Here is a 22082-nt window from a genome sequence, read left to right as displayed (position 1 = left end):
CTATAAGAAATGTATCCAAAATATACAAATCCTCCACATGCAAAGCATGAATGATAACTATATACTCTCCACAGGCAAAGCTTGAATCATAATTATTAGTAATCAAATAACTGCTGACAAAGAACTTTACTTATAAAACATTACGAAGTATCAAACCATATGTTACTAACTAAGGGGTTTCCACCACAATCAATAATATAAACAAACAATCTAGAAAACATCCAATGGCACACGAACCTAAGTGAAGTATATTACTATATTAAAGTATCTGAATTAGTTGATATACTGGCGACGCTCTGGAAGCATGGGTGGCGTGTATGGGAGCATGTGAGAAAGAAAGCGAGAGAGAGAAGGAAGGAAGGAAGAGGAAGGAAGGACGGAAGGACGGCAGAAAAACATCAGGGCCTCAGAATAGAGTTTAGCACTGTCCTCTGTAGTAGGGGTGTGTATGAACCGGTTCGGCGCCACCGTAGGGACGCGTCGAACCAGCTTGGGTGCCCACATCTGAAACGGTTCAGTGAGGCAGGGATTGGATCCTTTAAAAACCAGGCAAGCAGCTCCTCTGCCACCCTTTGCTGCTCCTCTTCCACCCCACTGCTCTTCCGGGCATGGTGCCCGCTTTCCAAAAGGTCACACGGGGATGCAGCACTGCTCCCAGTAGGCTGCGAGTGGTGTCAGCACATGCAGGCTCCTGGGAGCCGCGCTGCAGCCATGCACAGCCTTTTGAAATGTGGGTGCTGTGCCCGTCAAAGCGGTGGGGCAGCAGAAGAGCAGGTAAGAACCTGCTTACCTGCTTTTTAAAGGAACCAATCTCTGCCCACCCGCGGCTGCCCAAGCTGGTTCGGGAGCATCCCTACTGGATAGTATCCTTTAATTTGACCAAATGTAGCTCCAGGAGTTCTGGGAACTCCTCCCAAGACAGCCCAGTTGCATATGGTCTTCCTTTCCCATTGCTGGACCACGCCTTGGGAGCACAACGGAGTCCTCATTAAGCCAGCGATTGCGTCTTCCATAACAGGCTGCCGCAGTGATACTTCACAAAATAAAACGATTCCTTCCTTCCTCCTGGTGGCCTAGGGTAAGCGGAACCACGCCTGCCCTCTTGAAGCCCCATTTTGCTTTACAAGTCTAAATGAGCGGCAGCTGAGATTCGAAGACTCTCTAATGCTCCTCGCTGTTTCACAGCTTCCTTGCGACGGCCTTGAAGGCAGGCCTTCGTTTTGCGGGAGACCTTGAAGTTTAACTTTAAGGAGAAGCGTGGGGTAAAATACCCAGCTCTTTACACACAGGGAACCCTGAAGAACACACACTCGCCTCGTTCTCAAGATGTGATAAAGTAATCTAAAGCCAGGACTGGCCTGCCAGTTGAGGCCTAAAGGGATTTGATTCAGTGTCAAAACCTTTGCCTCGCGAGGTCACTTTCTCTTCTTGCTTTTCATATAACAAAAGCAGAAGGGGTTTTTTTTATATTGTTGCTTCCCCCCACCACCACCACCCTTTTTAGTCTTGTGAATTCATCAACGGTTGTTTGTTGAGTGCCGAGCCTTTTATTTCAGTCCCCTGAAATATTTTCATTAGATGGAGGCCTCTGAAGTAGCCTGGGTCTACGTGAGGAAAGGGGAAAAAATCGCCGAGGCTCTCCAGAAAGTCGCCTGATTGAAATCAGCCCAGTGTCAGGGGCTGTCATATCTCAGAAAAGACATAAAACACGCAGAAACATCAATAAGCAACAAGACTCTGACAGCTAGGAGACATTCCAGCTGACAAGAAGAGAAAGGGGGTAAGGTTAGGACTCTTGGGGAATATTTAAAATGCCTAACAGCCCGTTGAAGTGTTGGCAGGCATCAGGGAGGCCCAGAAAAGACAAGATAAAGTCTATCAGGTTATCACCTGGTTCGAGATGGATCCCTCACAGCAAGACCACGAGGATGAGACAATGGCAGAATGGCCTCCCACCCACCCCCCGCCCTCCTTTTTTCTCACCGCTAAACAAAATTATTATGATTTTATTCTCTGTTTCGAAATGTAGCTAAGAAACAGGCTGAATTTGCACCAAGGTTACCCAGACAACGTTTGCATGGAAGAAGATCTCTCTCTCTCTCTCTCTCTCTCAAAAAAAAAAAAAAGAACAAAATGTAAGACAGAAGGAGCAGGAGAGAAAAATTATGTGTGGATTCTGCTTCCAGCTAACATGTACAGAAATCAAAAAGGATTAACAAGGGTTTCTTTCCCCATTTAATTTCCTGTACACCAGCCGCTTTTGTTAAAAGATCAGAGATATTGCTATTTATTGAATTTTTAATATGATCGTTATTAAAAGACTGCACACGTTTGTTTTCTCTCTCTCTCTGTCTCTCTTTAAAACATGCATAGATATAACAATCAAAGCGTTGGGATGAACTATGCCGGTTTGATTTCATTCTCTTTATATTGTTATGATGATTCAGATATTTATTTCATTTTTCAGAAGTGTAAAAAGAGAAGCAGCCTGCCGATAAATGATCTGGTGATCAACCCAAGTCTATTTCAAGTAATGGCCACCAAGCAGGACCTCCCAACTTCGGATCCACATTCATGTAGCACAACCTGCCAAATACTTGACCAGCCCCGTCCCCCACTACCAACATTATGTCACCCCAGGCAGAAAATAAAAACAGGAGATTATAAAGCCTGTTTATAATAGCCCATGATAGACTGCCCAACATGACTGAGTTAGTGAGTTGTGTTTGACGTGGTTCTTCATCATTCTGCAGACAACTATAAAAAGCTAACCATGCACCCAACAATATATCCCATGCCCTCTGACATTTCACCAAGGAAATTAGGGAGATACCTGTGACTGTGTAGAGGACATGTAGGCGTTCCTTTCACGAGGCAAAGAAAGATGGTGACCGCAGGCGGCAGGTTATTAGGGCACCAGCTAGGTTGCAAGAAGTCCCTGGGGACCAATCTGACTCATGGAAACTTGCAAGAAGTATGAGGAGAAACAAAGAGGTTGCTAGCAACCTTCTCTCAGGGGTGTCCTTAGAAAGCCCTGGCGGGGTGTGGGGCCTGGGGCAAACAAGCGAGTGTGGGGGCCCCCTTCTAGTTCATCTTAATGGCAGCAACAGGAATGGGATCAAGGCAGTCACCCTACGTGCCCTGCCCTAAGGTCAGCTCTACCTTTCAAAGCTTGCAAATGTCGGTTCTGAAAGGGGGTTTGCCTCCACCAGCGCCATTGGTCAAGGGAACATTTGGAGGCTCGCCTTGGTCACCACGATACCTTGGGCCTCCCATGGGGAAGTGGCGAAGAAACTGAGAGGCATGGTGATGACCATTCCAGAAATGGGATGTAGGAGATAGAGCGCATGGAAAGTGCATTATCCCAGATGATCAAAGCAGATGATCCAAACCCCTACCCTCCCATATTTTGCAGATGAAACTAGGGATATTCTTATAACAAGCAATTCCCTCAACCCTGCTGTAATCAGATGTAAAACTTTGGTTCCCCAAGAGAGCTCAAGATCTGGAACAGCTTCCCAGAAGTGGTGCACCTGGTGTCATCCCTGACTGTTTTTAGACTGGCAGTGAAGACTATTTTATTTCAGGGTTATCTTGATTCAGGAGTTAATATGAGCTGTTCTTTTTATCACGATCCTTTGTAGTTTGCTTTAATCTGACTGGTAGGTGTGCCTAGTCTCAGCCCTCTTGGTATGTAAATCATTCTGAGGACCTTTTCTTGAAAAGCATACTTCTGATGAAGAGCATTATTCATATATAAAAGGTCTTGATGTTGCTGCTGCTATAAAATTGGAGTAACGTCCTCCAGTCCGGCTGCGGTATTTTGGATCGAATGACATTTCTAGAGTGTTTTTAAAGACCATCTAGACTCCAAATTGCTGGAAAAGAAAAGATGAAGAGGGATATGATAGCTATCGTATCTGACACCTGAAGGGTGGTCACATAGAACAGGGATTCTCAATGTTGGGTCCCCAGATGTTATTGGACTTCAACTCCCATAATCCCCAACCAAAGCCCATTGCAGCTGGGGATTATGGGAGTTGGAGTCCAATAACATCTGGGGACCCAACATTGAGAATCCCTGACATAGAAGATGGAGAATACTTCTTCTCTGAATGGGCTGGAATTCCAAGGAAGCAGATTGAGATTAGAGATTAGTAGGGAATTCCTTACTGCTAGGGCTGGCCAACAGCAGAACAGTCTGCCTTGTGGAGTGGTGGTGGGATGGAAGTTTTGCAACAGGCCAGATGGCTATCTGGCAGGGAAAGTTTAGCACAGGGATTCCCAACTCCAGATGTTGATGGACTACAACTCTCATCATCCCCAGCCATAATACATTGAGACTGAGGATAATGGGAGTTGTAGTTCAGCAACCATGGCACCACCGAAGGACCTCAGAATGTTGCACTAGTCCAGTCTGGAACAGTGTTCCCTCTAACACGGATTCCCAGATGTTGACTACAACTCCCATAATCCCCAAACAAAAGCCGTTGCATTCTGGGAGTTGTTGTCAACAGCATCTGGGAATCCCTCTTAGAATCTCAGTGTTCCCTCTACCCTATTAGAGGGAACACTGGTCTGGAAGCCACTTCTTCTACATGATCCCCACCACACGTTAAGGTCATCTGAGGAGGTCCGTCTCCCGTTACCACTGGTTCGTTTGGTGACGACTCAGAGGTGGGCCTTCTCTGTAGCTGCTCCTAGGCTGTGGAATGCACTCTTGGCAGAAATCCGCAATCTTAATTCTTTATTGACCTTCAGGAGAGCCCTTAAAACCTCTCTGTTTGGCCTGGCCTTCCAGAGTTTTAATTCGTTTTAATTGTTTTTATGCTCTAACCTGGTTTTCAGGGTTTTAATTGTTCTTATTGTTTAATTGCTTTAAAAGATGTTTTAATTGTTAATTGGTGTTTATATTTATTGTTTTGGCTGTTGTAGGTTTTAATGGTTTCTGTTTTAATTGGAAACCGCCCTGAGCCTTTTCAGAAGGGCAGTAAAAAAAAAAAATCGAATAAATAAATAAATAGGTCATGGATAACTGATAAAAAAGACTCTGGGAGGAAATTATCTTTGAGAGGCCATTAGTCGGTGCATTTTGGGGAGCACAATCAACAATCCCTTCCACTTACCCATTCTCTTTCCCAAATACCCTTTCCCATGTATTCACATTCTCTGGTTACATGGGTTGGGTGCAGTATTTGAATTCCCACAGTAATTTTTGTCTGTGGAAAGCATTTTATTGGATCAGAGTCATGGTGTTAGAGGGTGTTTTCTTTTTTCTTTTACCTTCCCCTGAAGCGCTTGCATTTTCCTTTGATGCCACTAAAATTAAAACTGGAGCAGGAGAGTGTCCCCACACTGTTCATCGCGGAGTCAGAGGTCAGAATGTGTTTGTTGCTGTTCTCCGTTGACTCATCCGTTCCTGCAGTTACTGCCACTCTTCATGGGGGGTGGTACGGAGATATTAATATCGCAGGCATCCAAGCATCTTTGCTTGCTCTGCCATTGACTTTGTCAATCAAATGGTGGCAAACTTGACTTCAGGCGAGCGTCTTTAGTTAGCGACGCTGGGAAGTCACGTAGAAAGCTGACAGTGTGGGAGAGAAAAATAGCAATGAATAGTTGGGGAGGACAACTGGTCTTGTGGCAGCAAACATTGTCCCCTTTGCTAAGCAGGGTCCACCCTGGTTTGCATCTGAATGGGAGACTACATGTGTGAGCACTGTAAAATATCCCCATTAGGGGGTGGGGCTGCTCTGGGAAGGGCACCTGCATGCAAAAGGGTCCAAGTTCCCTCCCTGGCATCTCTAAGATAGGGCTGAAGAGACTCCTTCCTGCAGCCTTGGAGAAGCCTCTGCCAGTTTGTGTAGACAATACTGAGTTAGGTGGACCAATACTTTACAGTATAAAGCAGCTTTTTATATTCCTGTGATTCGATAATGGCTAGAACTCAGCCCCATTCAGTTCACTGGAATTTACTCCACAGCAAGGGTAGGTTTGATTTAAGTCAAGTTGGCTAACCTGGTGTCAAAGGAAGGGGTCCTGCTTAACTGGTGTGTGGACTGCAGCCACAGTGTCAGTATTGCCTATGTTGACTGGCTGTGGCTCTTCAAGGTTTCAGGCAGGGATCTCTCCCAGCCCTATCTGGAGGTGCTGCTAGGGATTGAATCTGGGACCTTCTGCATGCAAAGCAGATTTTTTCTGACTGAGCTACATCTCAGATAGTTTTGAAGACAGGGACCTTCTGTCTTTGGCCAGTAGGGATGTGCACAAAACCAGCTGGCTCGGTTCAGTTAGAGTCCAAACTGGACTAGAACTAGATCGGCCAGTTCGGTTCTGCACCCCCTCGAAACACCCCCCCCCCGTTTGCTTGGGATGAGTTAAATTTTTTCCCCTCAAATTGGCTGGTCCGGTCCGATAATGAACCAAACTGCGGGGGCAGGGGGTTGGTTTGATATCCAACATCATCTGCAGACCCAAGGCTGGGAACCCTCATGTCTAAATGACCATGACTCCTGGGCCACCATATATTTGGTGCTTGTCTTCAGAGGGCAGCATTGAATGATGACGGGTGTTGATGTGAACTGTGGATGATGGGAGTTGTAGCCCCACATCACCTGGAGACTTACACTTGGGAACCTGTGTGCTAACTCACCATGACCTGGGCTGCCATATACTTGGCGCTTGTCTTCAGAGGGCAGCATTGAATCAAGGGTGGTGGCCCTCCATGTGATTGTAGACCGGTGCTGCTCAACTTCAGCCCTGCTGCAGATACTGGCCTACAGTTTCCATAATCCCTGGCTATTGGACTCTGTGGCTGGAGACTATGGGAGTTGTAGTTCAAAAACAGCTGGGGGGCCTAAGGAGCAGGCCTGTTGTAGAACCTAGAACCCACATAAGTCCAAAAGGAGTGGAGGAATCCTCTCTGCCTTCAGGGGAGCCCCTCCTCCCTTTTCAGGGATTCTTCTTTGAAAATTGAATTTTACCACAGATTCCTGTCCTATGCACCTTGGCCATTGTTTTAAGCCCACAGATCTGGGGGTGGGGTGGGGGGGGCAGGGAGAGAAAGATTGGCTGTTTGCTTCCAACACAGTAACTTAGATCAAAGTGTCAGAAGCTCAGTCCAACCAGCTGCTTTATTAATTTCTTTATTAAAACGCTCCCTTTAATGGTAGCACAACACAGTTAATTCCTTTTATCCCAACATTGCCTCACATCGAGGCACTGAAAGGATATCACAAGCCCGTTCCAGCTGTGAAACCTTGATAAGTTTCGCAAAACGAGGTGTGGTAGTGCCAAGGAAGGGCAACTTGGTTTATTGCCATGCCCTTGATGTGCTTCACCATCAAAGAATGAGGCAGTGCACGGATTTATTTCCCCCCCTTTCCTTGAAAGGAAAGCATAGTGGGAGTGGGAAGAAGAAAAGAGAGTTCACCTATCGCAACACATGGAAGCATGCAGGAAGTTAACCCAAGTAGCACCCCTGCTATGGAACTGGTACTTTTGCCAAGCACTGTTCCCGCTAGAAGGGATTCCCAGATGTTGTTGACTACAACTCCCAGCATCCCCAGCTGCAATGGTCTCTGGCTGGGGATTATGGCAGTTGTAGTCAACAACGTCTGGGAATCCCACAGGTGATTTAGCTGGGGTGACAGAAAAAAGGCCCAAGCTAAGCTTGACTAAGTGTTGACCCTGGCATGCTGGTTTTTTTTTTCTTTAAATGTGGGAGTGGTGTGGATCAGAACTGTAGCCAGGCAGCTGCTCTGGGAAGACCACCTGCCAGTTTGCATGCAAAAGGTTCCAAGTTCCCTACCTGGAAGAATCTCCAAGATAGGGTTGAGAGCAGCATTCCCTCTAACAGGGAATCCCAGAAGCTGTTGACTACAACTCCCACCATCCCCAGCTGTGATGGCTTTTGGCTGAGAATTATGGGTGTTGTAGTCAACAACACCTGGGATCCCCTGCTGGAACTCTGGTTGAGAGAGACGCCTGCCTGCAACCTTGAAGAAGCCACTGACAGTCTGGGTAGACAATACTGAGCGAGATGGACTAATAGTATACCATCTTGGTATACGGCAGCTTCCTATGTTCCTAACAGGGATGTCCTCATGAGTGCTATTTGTCTTGGTGTGGGTGCGCGCGCACACGCATGCACGCATGTGCATGTGTGCACACATGTGTGGGGGAATCCACTGGCTTTAATGGGAGCTTTTTATATATAAATGTCAAATACGCTCCCTGCTGAAATGCAAGCATCTCCTTCTCAGTTGGCTTTTAGGAGGAACCACAAGATGGACCTGTTTTCCCAGGCTTTAGACTGAAATTTAAAATTTTAATATGTTTTTACTTACTGAGACTGTTTTTATTGTTTTTATGAATTTTTAACTGTTTTATATTGTTTTTATGTTATGTTTTAACTTGTACGCCGCTGGGAGATTTCTACATCAGGCGGTATAGACATATTATTATTATTTTTAAAACTTGTTTTTAAATTGTTCTGACTATTTAATTGTTGTTTTATGATGTTTTTAATTGTTAATCCTTGTTTTATGCCTTTATAATTTTTGTTTTAATTATTAACTGATTTTAATGGTGTTTTAATGTAAACCACCCTGAGCCTTTTGGAAGGCCGGTATATTTATTTATTATTATTTATTAGTATTAAAACTTTTATACCACCCTTCCAAAAGGCTCTGAAAAGGCACCTTGAGCATCTCCCCTCCCCCACAAAAGTTGGTTGGTTTGTTTTTTTAAGTATGGAGAGTAAATGGCCAGAAATAGGTATCGTCATGAACAGGGACTGTTCCTAAAGAATATGTTTGTTTGTTTGCTTGTTTGGTAGGTAGGTATCATGCTCCTTTTTGTAGAGCTGGACCACAGATTCTTCTAAAACAAATGTTTGCCAACGTTTGGGACATAAGAGTGGGTTAAAAATCCCCCCCCCCCAGTTCACCTTCATTTGCCACAGCTGAGTTGGCAAATGTCATGGAGGAAGAGCGGGATAGAAATGTAAATATTTATTTATTTATTTATTTATTTATTTATTTATTTATTTATTTATTATTTAACATATTTTTAGGTTAAGCCCAAAACGTACGTCTCTGGGCAGTTTACAACAAAGAAATGATAATATTTTAATTTCTTAAAGAATTATTATTATTATATTATTATATAATAAATAATAATTTATTATTTCTTTTTTACACAGTAAGACAGGTGTTATTGACCGGTTTGTTTTATCCAGACATTGAGTCCTTCCCAAGGACCTGGGATAGCTGAATTTTATTATCAATGTTGTTGCTGTTATTATTAGAGATATCGTCGCAGAATATAGGCTGTTCCCAGTAAAGTTGCTTTTTGTAGTTGGCTGATGGTGATTTCTGTGGCCCCTATGGTGTTGAGGTGCTCTTCAAGGTGTTTTGGAATTGCACATCATCATCATCATCATCATCATCTGCCAGGGGTGGCCTTTAAAAAATAAACAAATAAGCAAACCCAGAAGTCTCTTCACCAGAAGTTGTGTGATGATGCAATGAGGAGACTTCTGGGTAAAATAAAGGCAAGTGAAACAAGGAGTGCTGTGATTGCTAAGTAGGAATCGGGCTGTAGCTCAGTGGACGAGCAACTGCTTGCTTGCAGAAGGTCTCAGGTTCGATCCCTGGCAACATCTTCAGGTAGGGCTGGGAAAGATTCCTGCTTGAAACCTTGGAGAAGCCGCTGCCAGTCAGGGGAAGCACTAATGAGCTAGATGGACCAAGGGTCTGACTCAGTATAAGTCACCTTCCTATGTAATGTTTTGGGTTTTTTTCACCATGGCCTTACAGTTCATCTGCAACAAAGAAACAGCCGGCATGGAGGAGGAGAAAGTCAGGGCATGGTGGGCGGACAGGGGTCCATCTTCATTTCTTTTGCCTTGGACTCACAGCAACCTGGCTATGGCCCTAGTCCATGTCAAGTCTATGCTCTGTCCTCCCATGAAAAGGGAAGAAACAATACAGACTTATTAAACAGCCATCGCAACAACAGAAAATGCGTATTTACTGCAAATGTTTCCCTCTTCAAAGTCAGTGCTGTAGGCTTCGACAGTAACTCTGCCAAAAAAGAAAAAAAAAAAGGATGGGGAGGGAGGAAAATTCCTTGAACCTTGACTTTCTGTCGTCCTGCAGATAATGAGACAACTACTTAAACCACGTTTTAAAAGTGCTGAGTAGCTGAAGCTGCTGCTTAATGATGTTACTCAGCTTGTTGGGGTGTGATTGACACTAAAAGTAATAAATTAGAGCAGAAAATGATTTTACAAGATCCTCAGGATGACAGACAGGCTAACTGTAATATCCTCAATTACAGTTGTCACCGGATTTTATATCAGTTCGCAGTGAACTTGCCAAGGCAGGGAAATGGTACAATTTCACGGGCAAGCGCCAGGACCACCAGTGGTGGGAAATTTTCCAGAGACCAGGAAAGAAAAATGGGATTCTTAAAGCAATGAATGGTCTCGAGAATGGATATTATATTTTCGGAGGGAATGCATGAAAATGTTTATATATTGTAAGAGTTGTTATGTATACGGGAGGAGTGCTAGTCTTGTGGTAGCAAGCATGAATTTTCCCCTTTGCTAAGCAGGGTTTGCTTTTGAATGGGAGACTACATGTGCGTACTGTACAAGATTCCCCTTAGGGGATAGGGCCGCTCTGGGAAGAGCACCTGCACACTTGCATGCAGAAGGTTCCAAGTTCCCTCCCTGGCATAATCTCCAAGATAGGGCTGAGAGGGACTCCTGCCCGAAAGCTTAGTAGAAAGCAGCTTTCTGTTTACTGGTATATATGTACAGTATACTTTCTGTGTACTGTACAGCTGCATCCATTTCTTGAGATAAATGACCTCAGAACAGTAGCACATATGCTGGTAACCTCCGGACTTGACTGCTGCAATGCTCTCTATAGGGATGTGCATGGAACCAGCTGGTCCATTTCGTTTTGAGTCCGAACCGGACCTGAACCAGACAGTTCAGTCTAGTACCCCCTCGACACTCCGCCATTCAGTCTGGTCCAGTCCGGGGGTTGTTCGCGTACCTTTTATGGGAAATCTTTTAAAAATTATTTTTTTACTTACCCCCTCTGTGGGGCTTCTCCAAGGTGGTGGTGGTGGTGGGGGTCTGTGGAGGTTCTCACTGGCCTTCCTTCCTTCAGAAACAGCCCTGTTCAGCCATTCTTCAGCCCATTTGGGCCTTTCCCCTGGCCCAGTGGCCATTTTGGAGGCTGCCATGCCTGTGCAATGGGCCTCTGTGTGGCCTGGGCATTGCGAAATGTATAGGGATTGGGAGACAAAGAGAATCATAGTGTAGGAGTGCGTCAGCCAGCTCAGTTTGATCTGGGCTCAACAATGACGCAGCTCAGCTCAACAGGTTTGGTGGAGAACCGGACCAGCCTTCACTGGTCCAAGTCTGAATCGAATTCCCCTTTACCAGTAAAGGGGGCTATCTTATGGGTATGAGGGGGCAGGAGAGAAGTAAATAACCTGCAGGGGGTGCAGTGGTGATTTTAAACAAATTGTTAACCTTTTCCCAGAACCCCCACAGGATCCTTCAGGGGTTTGGGGAAAAGGCTAAAAAAATGCTCTCTTGCCCATTGATTTTGTGGATTGGGTGGTAGGTAGCACCCACCATGCCTTACTACACAACCCACTTTGGTGTCCCTAGGAGCTACCCATGGGGAACAATGAGGTGTTCTGAGTTTCCCAATTTTTCCCTATGGCCTGCCAGTAAGCACTTTCTCTTTCAGTTGTAATGGCGCCTGTCTCTCTCTGCTCCCCCACTGCCTTTTATTACCTTTGGAAGCAAAGGGGGGTCCTCATTGGAAGATTTTAGTTTCCCCATTTTTCCCTATGGCCGGAACAAGCTGCACTTACAGAGTGCACAGAAGTTGTGCATTGCAGTTTGCAAAGCATTCTGCAACACTGCCTTTACAAACACTGCAGATTAGAAGTACACAGTACAAGGACTGGACCAGCCAGTCAGTTTGACTGAACTGGTTCATGGACCATAGTCTGATCCGAATTCAGTCCAAATTTGGACCATTCTGCTCAAACTGGTTCCACACATACCCCTAACACATACACACAATTTGAAATGTGATGAGATCCTTTTGAGTACTACATTTTTCTGAACCTGGCAAAACAAACCTTGAATTAAAATCCATTTCTAGAAGCTGTTCTTATTCCTCGGATTTGGGGGGTGTTAGATTTGTCTGATGACTGCTTGGAAATAAAAACTAGTAAATTTTCTTATTGGAGAAGATGTTTGGTATGTCATGTTATGAATTACGTACTAAGATCTAGATGTAAGCAGTGTCTTATGAATATTTATATACATTTAACTGTTATTATTATCTGCAGCTAGTGAAAGGATGGAATGCACAACTTTAGGATCAACCTTCTAAACCATGAGACTTTTAAGCATGACAAATCTGTGTGATTTGTCTTGAAGAGGGATAGAATCCTAAACTACTATTGCAAATTTCTTTAAGGCTGTAACCTTGTGCACCCTATCCTGTGCACACTTGCCTGGGAGTAAGCTCCATTTTGCATGGGGTTGCTCAGCATGCATGGGTTTTGTCAGAGGTTTTCAGAATCAGTGCCAGCGATATTTAGTCCCTCGTCCAGATCTTTTCCAACTATTTTCTTCGGAAACACCACGGCTGTTTGGAAGCTGGTTTTTTTTAAAAAAATAGTATAAATAATTTATAAACCCACCTCACCCTTCTATTTTTCATCAGCAGGGGAGGGAGGAGGAAGAATTGCATCTTAAACTCTATTTACAAATTTACCTCGGCAGGCCCTGGTTTCGCCAATAGGAAACGGCGTGGCACATTTAATTTGCTCTTTTGTTACGATGGGGCTGAGGTTAGTTAATTTCAATTTTCGATTTCAAAAGCTATCAAATATGGCTTGGATGAGAAATCAATTTTTCTCAGCTGCTTCTGTTTTTATTCTTTCTTTTTGTTTTTTAGTTGGGAGCCGGAAGCCGGATTGGCCGAGACGGAGCCATGTGACGGCATGAGAGATTAGTTCACTGGACCCCGTGTTTCAGCCACCTCAATTACTGGCTGCCTCTTGTAATTTAGCCTTATAACACCTAATTTCGAGATGGAACTCATATTTAATTCATGAAAGCTTCCACAAGAGTAATTGTGAAATAAATTGCCATAGAAAAATATGCATTTGTGACTGGTTTTAATTTCTCATGTTAGTGCTGTGTTATTGATTTGACTTGTTTAACACTTTAGCACAAGCATATTTTTCCTTTGGTAGCACACTGCTGGTTAAGTTTGGGTCTCTACCCTACACACACACACATACACACACACATACACACACACATACACACACACACACACACACACACACACACACGGATATTTCCTCATCTCAAAATAGCCATCTCTTCTCCAGAGCACCCAGATTGGTAACATTTAACTAAGGTTGCACAAAATCGCAGGGACTTCTAATCTCCTAATTATTGAGTGCCTTGCTGTGATCGACTCCCAGCTTCAAGAGTAGCAGCTAAAAAGCTGGGTAAATGCCCGTTAAATGACATGGATCACTTGAAAGGCCAAGGAAATAACTACAGTTAAATTTCCGTAATGTTTGAAACAAAGCCGTTCATTTCATATCTATATATTGACGGGCCATGATAACATTGGGCTATATTTTTACTTTAGTGGGGTTTTTTTTGTTTTGTTTTTAAAAAATCTCTCGCCAAAATAAAGGTTTTCCACACGCACACCATTTTGTCCCCTTGTTCCCTTCCCCTGTCGCCATGGCAACTAGGTGGGTGAGGCGTCCAACTGCCAACTCAGCTGTCATTGCTTCACCCTAAAAGCCTCATAATTGCTTTTATTTGCATACGACAATTAGGCAGGATGGCTCACAGCAAGAGAACCAACCTCTCTCTCTCCCAATGCACACAACGCCAGCCTGTAATTTATAAAAGATACGCGCCATGTGGTAGCACACTAAAGTGGAGTGATGAGCCCTTTCATGTGATTATAAGCCATTAACAAAAGAAAACATCCCCCTTTCAGACTATTAAAAAAATGCCTATCTGGTGTGAACCTGCAAAAAAAAAAAAAAAAGGAAAGAAAAAAAATACCCCACAAAGTTTGGCCTCCTCTATACAGATTCTTCACATTCATTATCACAGTGAACTCGGAGAGAGAGAGAGGGAGAAACTCCCTATCAAAAGAGTTACTTTGCAGCATTTTCTGAATAACGGAGTGCAAAGAAGCACAATGGTGGGTCAAGACGGGATCCCAGATTTGAGTTTTGCATAACGTTGTCATGTCTGTGCCCCAAATTAAAGACAATAATACATTTTTAAAAAAAGAAAAGAAAAAAAAGAAAGGACTTCACTGATTAATTTCTGTAACAATCACAAATTTCTCTTAGCCAAGATAAATTTGGCACTGGCGATCTGCAAATGTTCAGGGTACGGCATGGCAAGTTTGTGAGCCGAATCAGATGACACTTGCCTAAACCTCAAAAACCCTGCATGCTTGAGTCGGTGGTATCTCTCATGAGCAAAGCAGGTCTTTCATGAGGCAAAGTGAGGAGGTTGCTTCAGGCGGCAGGTTATTGGGATGTCAGCAGGCTGGCAATATCCACCTCCCGCTTCTACCACCATCAGAGCAGTTCTTCAGGCCTGATGTGACCTTTGTAAGGAGTGTGGGGAGAAAACAGAAATCCAGATGCCTCACTGTAGCCATGTACAGTGGGGCGAAGGGTGAGGAAGTTCCGCCCCCGCCACATCAATCATCTGTGCACCCTGCTGCTCATGGTTTTGATGGAACTTGTCTGAAGAGGGGAAAGACCTCCTCATGGATTGATCCACCCATGCAATCATGGATGTGGCCGCCATCACAGGGATGGCTCTTCCCTCTTCAGACAGGTCTCATCATAACTGTGAGCCACGGGGCACATGGGTAGTATGCTGAGGGGAAAACAGATGTGTTTCTCCCCAATATCTATCTATCTATCTATCTCTCTATCCATCACATTTATATACCGCCCCATCCAAACAGCTCTGGGCGATGCACAACAATAAAAATAAAACCCACAAATCAATCCTTTTAAAAACAGTCATTACAGAACAATTTAAAAACAGCATAAAACCATTAACCCTTTAAAAAAATTAAAATAGTTTTAAAACCCTGGAAGGCCAGGCCAAACAGAAAGGTTTTAAGGGCTCTCCTGAAAGCCAACAATGAATTCAAGCTACGGATTTCTGCCAGGAGTGCATTCCATAGCTCAGGAGCAGCTATAGAGAAGGCCTACCTCTGAGTCGCCACCAGACGTACCGGTGGTAATTGGAGATGGACCTCCTCAGATGACCTTAACATGAGGTGGGGATCATGCAGAAGAAGGTGCTTTCTAAGGTAAACCAGACCCAAACCATTTAGGGGTTTAAAGGTAATAACCAGCACTTTGTATTTCGCCCAGAAACATACCGGCAGCCACTGCAACTGCTTTAAAACAGGCATAATGTGGTATCTCTACATTACCCCAGAGACTAGTCTGGTTGCCGCATTTTGAACTAACTGAAGTTTCCAAATTACGTACAAAGGCAGTCCCACGTAGAGTGCATTGCGATAGTCAAGCCTGGAGGCTACCAGCTGATGCACCATTGTTTTGAGTCCTCTTCAAGCTGTCAAATTAGCCGAAGCTGGTAGAAAGCACTCCACCTGAGGTGGAGTGAGGACTGGGCTCAGGAGTACTCCCAAGCTGTGTACCTGTTCCATACAGAGAAGTATAACCCTATCCAGCACAGGAAGATCTAATTTATCCCTCAAATTCTGAGCCTCTACAATGAGCACCTCCATCTTGCTTAGATTCTATTTCAATTTGCTATCCCTCATCTAGCCCATTACTGCCTGTAGGCAGGCATTTAGGGAATGAATGCTATTTCCTGATAATGAGGGTGACAAGGAGAAGTATATTTGAGTGTCATTAGCATACTGATAACACCCAAAATCAAATCTCCTGATGACCTCACCCAGTGGTTTCATGTAGATATTAAAAAACATTGGTGACAGAATGGAGTCCTGAGGGACTCCATATAACAGCTCCTGTTTCGAGGAGCAACTGTCACCAAGCTTCCACCATCTAGAATCTACCTGACAGATAGGAGCAGAACCACTGCAAAGCAGTGCCCCCTATCCCCAACTCCCTCAGGCGATCCAGAAGGATACCATGGTTGATGTTATCAAATGCCGCCGAGAGATCCAGAAGAACCAGCAGAGTCACACTCCCTCTGTCGATTCCCTCATAAAGGTCATCCATCAGGCCAACCAAGGCTGTCTCAACCCCATAGCCAGCTCTAAAGCCTGTTTGAAATGGATCTAAATAATCAGTTCCCTCCCAATCTGCCTGGAGCTGGTCAGCCACCACTCTCTCAATCACCTTGCCCAACCAAGGGGGACCGGAGACTGGCCTATAACTGTCCATTGGTAAGGGAACCAGGGAAGGCTTCTTAAGAAGTGGACTAACCATTGCCTCCTTCAAACAAGAAGGCACACTACCCTCCCTCAGCAATACATTTATATTAACTAGGTCACCTCCAATAATCTCCCAGCTAGATAGAAGCAGCCAAGTCAGGCAAGGGTCCAGAGAACAAGTCGTAGGCCACACCACCCCAAGACGCTTGTCCACATCCTCAAGAGTCACAGATTGAAACTGATCCAATCTAATACTGCAAGAGGGATCGCTGGAAACCCCCTTCATAGACTTTGCAGAAATAGTGGAGTCCAAGTCAGCCTGAATGTGGTATTTGTTTCTTCCAGTTTTCCTTGGGGAAGCAGCCACATGTAATGATTCCTGGGAGCAGTAGCAGCCGGTGCAGGTGCCGCTGGGGGTGGTGGTGGTGGTGGTGGTGAGAGGCACCTTTAAGGATAAATTAATCAGTGCTGACCTCTGTTCTCGCCACACCTGAATGCTGCTCAGAGCAGCAGCATGCTGCCCAGCACCCCCTGTGGTGGTCGATCACCTCCACCACTCACCAGGCGGGGGATCAGCTCTGCAGAGGCCAGGTGAGTGGCAGAGGCAATCCCCTGCCACAAGTGGTGCTGGGCGCCACTCTGCTTCTCCGACGCTACCTGCCTGGGAGGCATGATTGAGTTTTGTTATCACAAGGGGGGGATGTGGGCTTGGGGCCTGGATGTTTTGAGAACCTAACAATGCCCCAGTTGCAAGGATTGGTTTTGGAGGGGGGCTCCCTCCCCGTCGAGGCATGGGGCAAAGCAGAAGTTGATGCCAATATCTTGGACGCCTCCCACTCCAGAACAATCACACTCTTCAAGGAAACCTCTGTCTAATAAAGCGTTGTTGGTCAGACTGTTGCTGAATTACATCATCCCTCGCTGTAATAAATTCTGGCTGGAGGGGATGGGAGTTGTTGTTCAGCAACATCTGGAGAGCTGCGTGCACACTGCCTACCCCGACACCACCTGTGACATCACACACGCCTTGTTTTGCCATACATAATCATGGCATAAACCACGATTTTACGTCAATTTTAATAGTTTTAACGTTGTTTTAAATCTTAAATTATCGTAATGTTTTAACCTTTTTATTTGTTATTGTTGTATTGTTTTGTTGTAAACCGCCTAGAGACTTGTGTTTTTGGCGGAATACAAATATGTCAAATAAATAAATAAATAAATAAATACTCAAACATTGGCCATCTTGAATGTTTGAATCTCAGCCTTTTACTTTATCTGAGGAATCATACCATCTTTGAGGCTGTGCTTGTACCCTATCTACCATTTGAGCCATCTCTCTTCTAAACTACTCCTACTCCGACCATGAACAAGGACTCTCCCTTCAGTATAATCACCTTATACAATCAGCAACAAGGATGCCAGTGAGAACAGAATACACAAAGAACTTGAGAATTATGAAGAGATAGGCGATACTTGTCAGGAGGGTGTCAGGAGTGAAGAGTTTGCCGATACCAAGAAAATGAAGAGATGGCAAGTGGAGCGGGGCGGTGGGGGGCGGGGAGAGGAAAGACCCACAGTCAACTAGAGTGGTATTGTGACTTGCATCTATTGCAAAGAATGCAGACCTGCTATGGAGAGCAGCCTGGCTGTGCTTCTTATGTCTGTGTGGAAAAACTGGCTCAAGGGAGGAGAGCTGGTCTTGCAGTAGCAAGCATGAATCGTCCCCTTTGCTAAGCAGGGCTTGCCTAGGTTTGCATTTGGATGAGTGACGACCTGTGAGCACTTTAAGAGAGTCCCCTTTGGGGATGGGACCATAGCGCAGTGGAAGAGCATCTGCTTGCATGCAGAAGGTTGCAGGTTCAGTCCCTGGCAGCATCTCCAGGTAGGGGTGTGCAAACAGGTTCGAATCTGAACCATTTCAATATCAAACCCATTTGGTTCATAGTTTGGGGTCAAGCCAAAACCACCCCGGTTTCGGCTCAGCCCCAGACCAAACACCCCCCCTTGGTTCAGGGGTTTGTCGAGCTTTAAAATATTTTTTTAAACTTACCCCATCTGGGAGGCTTCTCTGAGGTGGTGATGGTGGGGTCCACGGAGGTTCCCCCTCCCACCGCTGGCCTTCCTTTATGCAAAAATCACCCAGTTTGGGAAGTATTTGGCCCTTTCTGGGCCTATTTTCCAGTGTGATGGCCATTTTGGAGGCCACCGCACATGAGTAGTGGGATCCTGTTTGGCCAGGTCATGACAGGATGCCACTGTGCATGCACGGCAGCCTCCAAAATGGCCACCGTGCTGAGGAATAGGCCTGGAAAGGGCCAAAGACTGCCTGAATTGTGCAATTTTTGTATAAAGGAAGGCTGGTAGGGGGAGGAGAACCTCCATGGACCTCCCCCCCGCAACGTCAGAGAAGCCCCCAGAAGGGGTAAGTTTAAAAAATTTTTTAAAAAGTTTTCCCCAAAAAGAAACAAACGGCGGGGGGGAGGTGTTTGATGGTGGGGGGAACCAAACTGGCTTGGTCTGATTCAGATCCAGTTTGAACTCAAACCAAATCAGTCCAGGTGGTTTTGTGCACACCCCTATCTCCAGGTAGGGCTGGGAGAGACCCTTGCCTGAAACCTTGGAGAGGCACTGTGGGAAATGGGATGCTGGACAAGATGGTTATTGCTCCTGATCCAACAGAATTGTGCTTATGCTCCTATGAGAGTCACTGTCTGTCTGTGTAGACAGTACTGAGCTAGATAGACCAATGGTCTGGTGCAGTATAAAGCCGCTTCCTATGTTCCGCCAACTTTCTCACAAATCTGAACATTTTTGACCTGATCTCTCAGGAAATCCCTTTCCCCTCAACTTAATTCCCCACTCAGCCATTAAGCTTTACTGGCTGTCCAATCTCTCTGCCCAGGAGTAAGGCCCAGAGTCCAGTAGAAGCTCCCCTCAACCTTAATGCGAGGGCAAAGTATTCCCAGTTCCATCCACCATGGATGTAACAGCTCTTAAAAGGAGGGATGTGGTTAAGGTAGGAATGTGAGAGTTCGTTGTCTCTTATCATAGTACCAGACAAGATGAAGCCTTTGCAGAAGAGGAGAAAGAGAAGCCCTTGGAAAAGCCTCATGGTTCAGGAGACCTGCTTAGTAAGAAATAACTCTCACATTGAAGATGTTTTTGTTTGTTTGTTTTCCCAAAGTGGCCCCTGCTTGAAAAATAGTGCCGATCACTGTCTTAGCCTAACCCACGTCACAGGACTCTTGTGAGAATAGAATGGGAAGGGACAGCCATGAGTGGGTAAAGATGAAACAAGATATCTGCTAATTTAAGGGAGGGAAGCTAGAAGCTATTATATAAATGGCATCTCACTCCAGTTAAGATGAATAAATATTGTAGAGTCATTTCAGACATATGTCGGAGTTGTATGAGACCATATGCTGATGATAATCATATGTGGTGAGGATTTATGAAGATTCAGAAATTCTGAAGGGAAGTAGAAGGAGTTATTAGAAATGTAACAGCATATATAATTCCTATGTCCCCCAATATGATTTCCGTTCAGATATATTGAAAGAGCACCAGGAAATTGTTGCATGTATGATAATAACAGTAGATGACGGGCTGTGAAAGGTTTTGGCATAGAAGACCGGTTAAACAGAATGTGAAATACTTTTGTATGTGGTGGAACTTGCTCATTTTTGTGTGATGGTAGAAAAAGTTCTAATAAATATAGGTATAATTTTGGTGCATTGGATTATGCTTGTAACTAATTTACTGGAACAGTTGCATTTTGTAATTGTGTCAACATTCCAACACCCTGTTGGTTCCATACCTTTGAATTTAGTCTGGACTTTACTCCCTAAATTGAGCGAAGAAATGAAGAAATACAAAGAATGTGTTAAACATCACTATTTCCAATTTTTTAAAGTATAAGAATTTCTCCCCCAATATGCAGTTCAACAATTTCATAGGTGTGTGACCACTCCAATAGCAAAAATACTGAAATTTGTGGCATCTTTGCAGGGAAGAGTTCAAATTCATTTTTTGAGTTTACTTTCCATGTTATCTTTCTGCCCCCTCCCCCCAAAATAAAAAAATCAGAAAAGGTTGCTGGTTTCCCCTTTCACTTGGCTTGAAAAATTTTGGAGCTCCATGTTCAGAAAATAACAGATTCCAACATTCTGTGTTTGACTCCTCTAAACATGTCCAGCAGAGCAAGCCTTCCAAGTCCATGTTGGAATCTGGCAGAGGAAGATTTCATAAGCATCCATATTTTTTTTTTAAAAAAAAAATCCATATTTCAGGTAACCTAAAAGAGTCCTGCCTGATAGGATATTTTTGCTGCGTCCCAGCAGTTGTAGAACTGAAGACATTTTCAGATGCAACTGTATTCTAAGCTTCCACTTTGGCTCTGGCAAATGCAACCATGCCTTTGGAAAGACCAGGGCTGGAACTTTTCTCCATGATGTTCTCGTTGCAAGCACTGACTTTATGGGAGCCAGGTGTGAGATTGTGAACATAAGAATTATGTATGTGTGTATGTATACTGAAAGAACATTAGTGTAGATCTGGCCAGAGATTAGTCCAAATCTGTGGCTACTCCTGCCAGAAAACTAATTTTGTTCCCCCCCCCACTCTAGCCTTTGACAATGTGCTTTATAATATGTATGTTATTCATACATACATATGTATGTATGTTATTCATACAGTCAACAGAAGTCTTTCCATTCTGGCAGTGAGATTGTGAAGCAGATCATAATGATGTGTGTATGCTTTAAAACAGTGTACCTCCCCTTTCTGTCTTGAAGTACAGTGTGAAGGTAGCTAGCAATAACAAAAATAAACTCCTCCCCACCCCCTAAAAAACATAATGAAAATGTAAACGTAAATCACCCTGAGCCATTTTTGGAAGGGCGGTATATAAATCAAATAAATAAAATAAACAATAAGAAGAACCTTTTTAAAAAAGCAACAAGAAAAGGGAGACTAGAGTTGGAGACAGTAATAATAGTATTCATGATAGCCCTCAAAAGCCTTCTGAAAGAGACAAGTTGGGAGAAGTTACCATTGGCGGAAGGCAGGAAGTGAAGGTGTACGAGCTAGGCAGGCATTCTGAGGGAGAGCACTGCACAATCACAGTGACACAGTTGAAAAGACCCCATCTCTTTCTCATTTGCTGAATGTCAAATCCTGGTGTGCAGGTAGGCAGATAAACATGCCATTCACACTTTAAGATTTGGTAACATTTGTATTTCACATGCATTATCTCAGGTGTAAGATAACAATTTGTGAGGCATGTCCAAGCTTGAGAGAATATCAAATTGCCTAAGGTTGGGTGACACTATACTGCCAGAACCCTCTACACCCAGAGAACCAGGGGAAGCCATGCGGGTATCTCCACCAGGTCTGAAGGACGCAGCCTTGCCTTCATCTTCTCAGAAGTCCCCAGAGAACCTGCCAGTCTAAGTTCAGATCCTTCAGTGAAAATTGGGCAAGGCTCCTTTAAGCAACAGAGAGTTTCCTAGGGAATGGGTGGAGCCTTTGTATGGGCAGCAGCCATAAAAATCAGTAGCCTGCTCCAAGCAGCTGCTGGAGCAACATCTCTCC

General features: G+C 44.5%; 1 long non-coding RNA gene across 1 annotated transcript; it reads left to right on the top strand.

Moving 5' to 3' along the window:
* The first annotated feature begins 9549 nt into the window (after positions 1-9549).
* Positions 9550-13119, top strand: LOC128334759 (uncharacterized). Its single transcript, XR_008311387.1, has 3 exons — positions 9550-9671; positions 12830-12897; positions 13005-13119. It is a non-coding gene; the product is annotated as an uncharacterized LOC128334759 (long non-coding RNA).
* Positions 13120-22082: the final 8963 nt, after the last annotated feature.

Source organism: Hemicordylus capensis, chromosome 10, assembly GCF_027244095.1.
Source record: "Hemicordylus capensis ecotype Gifberg chromosome 10, rHemCap1.1.pri, whole genome shotgun sequence".
NCBI classification, from domain to species: Eukaryota; Metazoa; Chordata; class Lepidosauria; order Squamata; family Cordylidae; genus Hemicordylus; species Hemicordylus capensis.
This window is presented reverse-complemented; position numbering and strand designations above follow the sequence as displayed.